The following is a 10,510-nucleotide window of genomic DNA, read 5'->3' as shown; positions in this document are numbered from 1 at the left end:
AACAGAGCAGGGAGGATAGGGAGGTTGTGGCCCCGCCCCCTGTCACACACAGAGCCTCAGGGAAATCAGGGGGTTTGGGCGCTGCCCCCTGTCACGCTGCTCCAGGGGCCAGGAGGCCTCATGGCTCCGCTAATCCTAGTGCTGGGAGGCCTTCCGGCTCTGCTTGACACTGGGGCAGTGAGACCTCGCTGCCCCGCTGATCCTCGTGCTGGGAGGCCTCGCTGCTCTGCTGATCCCGGTGCTGGGAGGTCTCACGGCTCCACTGATTCCAGTCCGGGAGGTCTCGCAGCTCCGCTGATCCCGGTGCCAGGAGGCCTCATGGCTCCGCTGATCCCAGTGCCGAGAGGCCTCGAGACTCCGCTGATCCCGGTGCTGGGAGGCATATTACCCTTTTACTATATAGGATAGAGGCCTGGTGCATGGGTGGGGGCCAGCTGGTTTTCCCTGAATGGTGTCCTGGAGCAGGGCTGATCAGGGGGTTGGGGAGCTCCCCACTTGGGTGCCTGGCCAGCCTGGATGAGGGGATGATGGCTGTTTGCAGCTGGTCACACCCCCTTCAGGGTGGGGGTCCCCACTGGGGTGCCTGGCCAGTCTGGGTGAGGGGCCGAGGGCTGTTTTCAGGCTGGCGGGTGACTGAAGCCCCCAACCTCTCTTTTTTTTCTTTTTTTTTTTATTCTGGGATTTATTTACCTTCTATCTGGGCTTTGTTTAGCTTCTATAATTGAAACACTGTTGCAGCTCCAGCTCTGAGGCCCGGCTGGCTGAAAGCAGGTTTCTGGGGATTGTTTAACTTCTATAATTGCAACATAGTTGCTTAGATTGCAGCTCAGAGGCCAGCAGTGGCAGGCAGGGAACCTTGGCTTCCTCCTTCACTGGAGCAAGCAAGCCTCCTGTTGGCTTCAGCTGCCTGGCTGCCGGCCGCCATCTAGGTTGGCAGTTATTTTGCATATCGCCCTGATTAGCCAATGGGAAGCGTGTTGGAGGTATGGCTAATTACCATGTTTCTCTATTATTAGATAGGATTAGTCATAATGGGTGAAGAGTTCACTCTATTCTAATATAGCCTCATCTTAACTAATTACATTTCCAAGGACTTTTTTCCAAATAAGGGCACATTCTGAGTTACTATGGGTTAGGACTTCAACTTATATACAGGTGTGGGCAAAAGTAGGTTTACAGTGGTATGTGAAACACAGTTCTCATTATATTAATGAGTATTATTGTAAACGAAATGTCTTTTTTTTCATACAAACAACTATAAACCTACTTTTGCCTGCCTCTGTATTTTATGGAACACAATTTAACTCATAACAATGGCTCACCCCCAGGGCTGTTATAAAGCTGTTATTCTTTGGATTTATCTTCTCTGGGGTGCATTGTGTTTCCTCATTCAGTGGGCTCATATTTTTCTCAGTTCTGGAAAAAGTTCTTCAATATTGTTCTCTCTTTCATTTTCTCAATTATGACTTTCTGTAATTTTAATCAGATACATATTAGAACTTCTCATTATGTTCTTCATATCTCTAAACCCCTCTTTCAAATTCCCTTTCTCCTCATCTCTGTTTATTGCATTCTAGATAAATTGTTTAAAATATATTTCATATTACTTATGCTATCACAAACTTTATATGTCTGCCTTTTAACCTAACCACTATTAATTAAAACTGATATACTTCCATCATTAAATTTCTCTGATTATTCCTTACTATAAAGTAATTGCTTATTATTTTCCTTATTTGAACTCCTTATCCACTGCTATTCTATACTCTTATTTGATTAGTCCAACATTTGCTTATTGTTGGAGACATCAATTTGCAGTTTCTTGTTTCTTCTGTGTATTCTCACAGTGGCTTGCTTTTTAGTATGCCTATAAACTTCATTCCTTCTGCTTCTCCTGGCAGGTGACAGTCCAAATTCAAGATCTCATCAATCCCTCCTCAAAGATTTGGCACCAATGCCATTCTAGTACCAGCCTTTCACCTCGCAGAGGTCCCATAGGCCGGTATTTTTATAATACTGTTGATATAGAAATCTGATGCACAAAGACTATAGCTCTCCTGGCTGCCAGCTAGTCCAGACAGGCTCTTTGCTGCTCCCCACTAGCTCACAAACTCTGAAGCTTCTTCTCCAGCCACCCGAACTCCCAGGAGCTCCAATCACATCTCTTGATCTCAATACCCTGGCCACCCGGGGACCAGGTTCTGGTTCATATAGAACCAGCAGTGCCCCAAAGTGCATGTCTTAATAAATTCACAATGTTCTGGTGCATGGATGGTCTCAGACAGCTCCTGGTTATTCCTTACATTAGATTGAGACATTCAGCAGTGATATTCAATAGAGAATATACATCAAAAACACCTACGATTAGTTTTATGTATTTGTAACCCTGAGCCTCACTCTTCGATATTCTGGTTCAATCATCTGGAGTAAGTCTGAATATTAGTATTTTCAAAAGATTTCACTTGCTGAACCAATGTAGTTTAGATACTTATTCTAGAGTCTAGTTCTCATTAAGCATTCAATACAAAATAGCTACTTTAGAGGCATATTCACATGAGTCGTCTCCTCAAGAAGCTGCCTATCTCACCAGTTAAATTTCTCACTGAGGCTGACTGCTATAAATCTTTATAATCTGACCCAATCTGTCTCTCAAAACTCCCTTTCCACTAATTCCAAACAAGCAACCTTTGTCATAAGCATTTAGGAGATCATTCTGGCCTCGGCATTTTGTCTATATTATTCTAGTCATTGATTCCAGCCTTGACATTTTGTTTATATTATTCTACTTATTGGATTGTCTTCATCTCAAAGCTAACAAACAAAACCACTGACTTTAAAGTATAGAAATCCAATTATACTTTGTATTCATGATTCTGCTATTGGGAAAGAGACTTATACACTCTAAGCTTCAATTTTTGATCTTTAAAATCGGGCTTAATTTTTCAGTATTGTTGAGTGGGTGAAAAGACCTATCTTAGTACCTACAACACAGAAATATCTCAATAAGTTAGTCATCTTCTCTTTCCTCTGTCACCAATCCAACCACCATGCCTCCTGCAGTTAGAGTATGCTGTGCCAGCCTGGGTGCCCTTCCCTGGATGGTCAAGGTTATATTTAATTGACTGACTTCTGATATCTCACAGCACTTTTGCATATGCCCTCACTTATTGTCAGAATTATTTTCAATGCTGATATTTTATCTTCATTAATTATCTTCAGTTCCATAAAAACTAAGTGCATAATCCTATCTTCTGCTTTTATACCTCATATTTCTTAAAGTAGTGCCTGGCTGTGGAGTAGTACATGGAGCCAAGTAGAGTCATGCCTCACTTAACAATGGGATAGTTCTGAGATATGTGTTGTTAGATGATTTTGTCATTGTGTGAACATCATAGAGTGTACTCACACAAACCTACTACACAACCAAGCTACATGGTATAGACTCTTGCTACTGATCTATAAACCTGTACAGCATATTACTGTACTAAATACTATAGACAATTGCAACATAATGTTAAGTATTTTTGTATCTAAACATAGAATAAGTACAGTAATGGAATAAAATATATTTTAAAATGGTATGCTTGAATAAGGCACTTACCATGAATAAAATTTATTGGACTGGAGGTTGCTCTAATGCAGTGGTTCTCAACCTTCTGGCCCTTTAAATACAGTTCCTCATGTTGTGACCCAACCATAAAATTATTTTTGTTGCTACTTCATAACTGTAATGTTGCTATTGTTATAAATCGTAATGTAAATATCTGATATGCAGGATGGCCTTAGGCGACCCCTGTGAAAGGGTCGTTCGACCACCAAAGGGGTCGCGACCCACAGGTTGAGAACCGCTGCTATAATGAGTCACTGAGTGTGTGTTGAGTGGATGTGAAGATCTAGGACATTACTCTACACTACTGTGGACTTTATAAACATTGCCTCACAAAAGTGTCAGAAATAGAATTGTTAAACTGTCAGTGCTGTTCTATGACAAAAATGTTGACTGGATTGGTTGATTGGAAATATCAAGAAGAAAGTGGATAAGGCATAGATCAGCATGATACTGACTGTCAGGATGAAATAAAAGGTGGTCTGAGGATCACTAAGAATAATAGCTCAAGATGAAGAGATAAAAAACATAGGGATTGTCATGCAATGTGGTTTTTTGCTATTGCATCTTAAAGCAGTGGTTAAATTAAGAAACTTTGTGGTATTCACTAAAAAAAGGATGTTTAACATGTAGAGGGTGTAGAACAGTGAGGGCTCAATATTTTAACTGTGGACATTTGTTTTTGGTTCCATTGACCCTATCTTACACAGAGGGCTCTCTCTGGCATGGAATTCATGAGGTGAAGAGGGGGATTTACCTATGTTTTACACTATTATAACCTGAAAAACTTTCAAAGTTCAGGGACAGGCAGACTCCACACTATCACAGAAAGCTTTTACTAAAGTGGCAGTGGCACTTACTACTTGTTAAGGTAGCTCCTATGGACCTGTGTCTTTGTACAGGACCTTAGGTCCTTAACAAAGATTTTACACAATGAACTCTGAGAGCCATCAGACTAAATCTGGGAGGACTGCAGTGCCTCTGAATATTTTGCACTGTTGAGTCTGTGCTGAAACAGGTCAGTGGCTGACTAATTGGGATGTAATCTGTGCACCCACAATTCAGGTGCTATGAGTGAGAAGAAGTCAATTGCAAAGCCCCACAGGTATGGCTCCTGTTGGAGAAAGAAAAAATTTCTCCTGAGCTTCTGGTTAAGGTGGCAGCATAGTAAATAGAGTACTGAGAACCTCCCACAACCACATCAAAATTACAACTCAACTAAAGTACAACCACCATTCAGAACCACATGAAATCTAGCTAAACAGAGTCTTATAACTAAGGATATACAGAAGAAGCCATGTTGAAACTGGTAGGAGGGGCAGAAGCACAGAACAGGCTGGTCCCAAATCCATGTGTGGCTATTAAAATTGGGAAGGATAACTCAGCTGCAGAGGTCCCCCCTGAGGAGCCAGAGGTCTGTGTCCCACACCAGAATCTAATGCAGGGAAGATAAGTTCCCATAACTTCTGGCTGAGAAAACCAGCAGGGATTGTGGCTAAGTGAGATAAAGGGCTGCTGGAGCCCTAGGCAGTTCCTCTTAAAGGGTCCACACACTGACTGACTTGATCTCTCACACTCAAGGCACTAGGGCAGCAGACTGAAAGGCACTAGGAACATATGGGGAATAACTGAATTGTCTGGCTTCAGGATGAGGGCTGGAGGGACAGCTTTCTCCCTGATGGAAGTGCTGGCAGAGATCATTGAACCTTCTCTCGAGAGAGCTGGCAATCAGTCTCCATATCTGAATCTGCATCAGCCTGGCTAACACTCTTTACTCGGCCCAGGTAATTTCTTGAGACTTCAGTCCACCCAACTGTGTTCAGTGTCTTTTCCATACAAAGGTACCCCATACCTCTTGCTAAGTGGCCCAAGGCCCGGTCTAGCAAGAGCAGCTTTGGTTCACAGTGTGGCCTCTCCCAGACACCTCCAAGCCCAGCCCAAGTAGCAGCCATTTTCAGATTGCTCTGTAGCTCATGCTGGGTGGCCCATAGCAGGGCACAGATGGTGGCTGACCTTAGCCTGCACCTCCTGGGAGGCCCCAGAGCCAGTGCATCCAGTAGACAGCTTCAAACCGCAGAATATTACAACCCAACCATCTCCCCAAGCGACATAATCGTGGGGTGGACTCCAGCTGACACCAAAGCCCCACTGAAGCAAGTCCTGCTTAGTAGGGGCAGTCCCTGCATAGCAGCTCCTCCTATATAGTCCCAGCCTGTCCTCAAAACCAGTTGGCCTGGGGGTGAATCCCTCCCAGTGATGTGCCAATAACAATCAAGGCTCAACTACAACAGGACAGTGTACCCTGCCCACATAGGGGAAGTACCTGGAGCACCCAGCTCTGGTTACTGGGGAGGCCAAAATGAGGAGACAAAGAAACATGCTACCAAACGAAAGAACAGAAAATATCTCCAGAAAAAGAACTAAATGAAAGAGAGGCAAGCAAACTATCAGATATAGAGTTCAAAACAATGGATTAAGCATGGTCAGTGTTCCTCAGTGGTTATAGCATCAGTGCACACACCAAAAGGTGGTGGGTTTGATTCCCAGTCAAGGCCAAGTACTGGGTTGCATGTTAAATACCCCCTGGTTGGGGTATGTGTCAGAGGCAACCAATTTTGTTGATGTTTCTCACTGTTTCTCTCCCTTCCTTCCTCCTTTCCAGGAAAAATCAATGGAAAAAATGTCCTCAGATGAGGATTAAAAAATATATATATACAAAACAAAACAAACAAACAAAAAACAATGGTTATAAGGATTCTCAAGAACATTATTAAGAATTTTAACAGCATAAAAAAAGAAACATGGAAACCTTAAAAAGGAACCAGTCAGAAATAAAGAATACAATAACTGAAATAAAGAATGCATTCTTAGGAATCAACAGTAGAGTAGATGAAGCAGAGGATCACATCAATAAGTTTGAATATAAGAAAACAAAAAAGTCAGATCAGGAAAAAAAAGAATCCCAAAAAATTAGGGTAGTGTAAGGAGCCTCTGGGACAACTTCAAGTGTACCAACTTTCACATCATGGGATTGTTGGAAGGAGATGAGAGCAAGAATTTGAAAAAAATGATGACAGAAAACTTCCCTAACCCTGTGAAGGAAACGGACATACATGTCTAAGAAACACAGAAATAAGATGAACACAAAGATGCCCACACCAAGGCACATCATAATTAAAATGAAAAAGGTTAAAGGCAAAGGGAGAATCTTAAAAGAAGCAAGAGAAGAGCAGTTAGTTTACTACAAGCTCCCATAAGGCTGTGAGCTGATTTCCCAACAGAAACTTTGCAGGCCAGATTGGATTGGCAAGAAATATTCCAAGTGATGTAAAACAAGGATCTACAGCCAAGATTATTCTATCCAGCAAAGCTATCATTTAGGATCAAAACAGATAAAAACCTTCCCCGATAAAAGCTGAAGAAGTTCATCACCACCAAACCAATACTACAAGAAACATTAAAGGGTCTTCTTAAAGAAGAATGAAAAATCAGATCAAAAATATAAATAATAAAATGGCAATAAATACATATTTATCAGTTTCTTTATTTTTTAAAATATGCTTTTATTCATTTTAGAGAGAGAGGTAGGGTGAGAGAGAAATATCAATGATGAGAGAGAAACAATGATTGGCTGCCTTCTGCATGCCCCCTACTGGGGATTAAGCCTGCAACCTGAGCATATTCCCTGACTGGGAATCAAACCATTGACCTCTTGGTTCATGGGTTGACACTCAACCTTGAGCAACATTGGCCAGCTATCAACAATTACTTTAGATACAAATGGACTAAATGTTCCAATTATATATACACTGAGTGGCCAGATTATTATGACCACTCCATCAGTACAATGAAGTGAATTAGTTATGCAAATAATAATAATAATAAAACCTTGAGAGTATTGGCTTAGGAAGTTTTCAATATTCAGTATTTTTGAAAGTGTCAATGAAGTACTGATGGGGTGGTCATAATAATCTGGCCACTCAGTCATTATATATAGTGACTGAATGGATAACCAAACAAAACCCTTACATATGCTATCTACACAAGACTTACTTTAGATTGAAAGACACACACAAATTTAAAGTAAAGGGATGGAAAAAGATAGTTCATAAAAATGGAAACTAAAAACAAACAAACAAAACAAAACAAAACAAAAAAACTGAGGAGGCAATGCTTATATCAGACACAATAGACTTTAAAACAATAGCTAAACAAAGAAGGACCCAGCAACTCCACATCTGTGTACTTACCCGAAGAAACCCAAAACACTAAAAAAAGAAAACCAAAACCCAAAACAAAACAAAAAAACAAACAAACAAAAAAACATAAACATATACATCCATATGTTGCTGCAGCATTATTTATAGTAGCCAAGATACTGAAGCGTACGTACTGTTTCTGGATAATAAGTGTCCAGAAACAGATGAACGGGTCAAGAGGAAGTGGTGCATATATATATACAATGGCATGTACTTCAGCTACAAAAAAAAAGAAGAAAATCTTTCCATTTGTGACATCATAGATGAACCTAGAGTGTATTATGCTAAATGAAATAAGTCAGACAAAGAAAGGCAAATGCCAAATATTTTCACATATGTGTACTCTAAAAACAAAATAAGCAAACAAGCAGAACAGACTCAGATACCTGTTACTTATTGATGGTTGCCAGGTGGAAGGGGGGTTAGAGGGATAAGTAAAAATAGTTAAAGGGATTTAGAAGTACAAGTTGGTATCTACAGAGTAGTCACTGGGATGTAAAGTACAGCAGAGGGAATATAGTCAATAGTATTGTAATAACTATATATGGTGTCAGTTGGTACTAGATTTATCAGGGTGATCACTTTCCACGTTATATAAACTTCTAATCATGCGGATATACACCTGAATACTATAATATTATATCTGAACTATAACATAAAAAGAAAAATAATTCCTCCTGAACCGCATATCATTCTGTTTCTTACAGGAAATTCAGCTCCATTATAATATACTAGAGGCCTAGTGCATGAAATTAGTGCACTGGGGGAGGGTGTGTCCCTCAGCCCAGCCTGCACCCTCTCCAATCTGAGACCCCTTGGGTGATGTGCGACTGCCAGTTTAGGCCCGATCCCACAGGGCCTAAACCGGCAGTCAGACATCCCTCTCACAATCCAGGACTGCTGGCTCCTAACCACTTGCCTACCATCCTGCCTGATTGCCCCTAACTGCTTCTACCGGTCAGCCTGATCACCCCCTAACCACTCCTCTGCTGGCCTGATCACCCCTAACTGCCCTCCCCTACTGGCCTGATTGCCCCTAACTGCCCTCCCCTGCCAGCCTGATCAACCCCTAACTGCTCCCCCCTGTCAGCCTGATCGCCCCCTAACTGCTCCCCTCTGCTGGCCTGATTACTCCCAACTACCTCTGCCTCGGCCCCTGCCACCTGGAAGGACATTGGGAAGATGTCCAGTCTAATTAGCGTATTACCCTTTTATTAGTATAGATAGGGCCATCTCACATATGGGTCTGTTATTAACCAAAGCATCATTATGTGGCACATGACTATATTAAACAAGGAGGAGAGCACATTTCTCACCCAAGTTCTTTAATTTGTGATTTCCAAGTTTCTGAACCAACTTTTTTTTTAAATCTGGTTTTATTATCCATAAAATGGAATCAACATTTATTTAACCAGTTTAACTTGCACAGTTTTCATGACAGGCCATGAAATAAAGTATATGAACAATTTATAAGTGCTTTACAAAGTATATTTTGACAATCCTAGCTTCTGAAATATGGCTCATGACTAGCATAGACAGGAAGCACTGTGACATGGTCCACCACATTATTCCATCCTAGAAAGTAAGAACAAATATGAATCCCCCTTACACACACACACACACACACACACATACACACACACACACACACATCAGAACACGGAAGCACAGAGATGTTAAATAAATTGTCCAAGGTCTGTAGGTAAATTATCCCAGGGCTATTGGATCTCAAAGTCCATGCTAATAAACTGTACAAAAGAGGTTTTAGCAGTCCATCACCTTAATCACTTAACCACTTCACCCCCCAAAAGAGGTTTTAGACAAAGGAAAAATAAAATAACATGTGATGGTTAGTTTTCTAAGATGTATGAATCACAATGTCCTAACAGCCCTAAAATAATAAAAAAGAATAAGAGATAAATACACTGAGAATGTAAGTGGCTTTCTAAGGGTTGAAAATGGCACAACCAGAACACAAGCACAGGGGTCTTCTGCCTTCTATGTAAGAGCTTTTCATTCCACCTACTGTTATTCAAAGCAATATTGTTGGACAGGCTGTCACAGGCAAGTCTGACATGAGGATTTTTAATTCAGTATGCTTCCTTTAAAACATGACTTATAATTGGACTGTTCCATTAATTTATTTTATGATGATTTTATCTATGTAACAGTCAATCTAACACTATTTCTACATACATAGCTGAGTTGACATACTTATCATTTCTAAAATTAATTTCCATTCTGTCCATCCAACTATAGGTAATTCCATTTTAGTCACTAAGTTTCAACTGAATTGTTGAGAATAGTGTATATTCCTAAAACAAGACAGATCATCCTTTCTAATCCAGTGTATCATTACAACCATTAATTTCAGTTTTTACAAGTTAATATTATGCGGTATAATTTACATAACATAAAATGTACTCCTTTTAAGGATATAATCTGATTATTCTTTATAAATGTCTGATGTAGAATAACACTATCAAAATGCAGAGCAATTCCATCACCCCAAAATGTTCCTTCATGCCCTTTGCACTCATTTTTCTCTCCACCTCCTCTTCAGGAAAACAGTGGCCTGCTTTCTATGTAAACACATTAGTTTTTCCTATTCTAGAACTGCATATAATTGGAATCATAGGATACG

The sequence above is a fragment of the Myotis brandtii genome, unplaced genomic scaffold (genome assembly GCF_000412655.1).
Source record: "Myotis brandtii unplaced genomic scaffold, ASM41265v1 scaffold105, whole genome shotgun sequence".
Classification (NCBI taxonomy): Eukaryota; Metazoa; Chordata; class Mammalia; order Chiroptera; family Vespertilionidae; genus Myotis; species Myotis brandtii.
Note: the sequence above shows the minus strand (reverse complement) of the source record.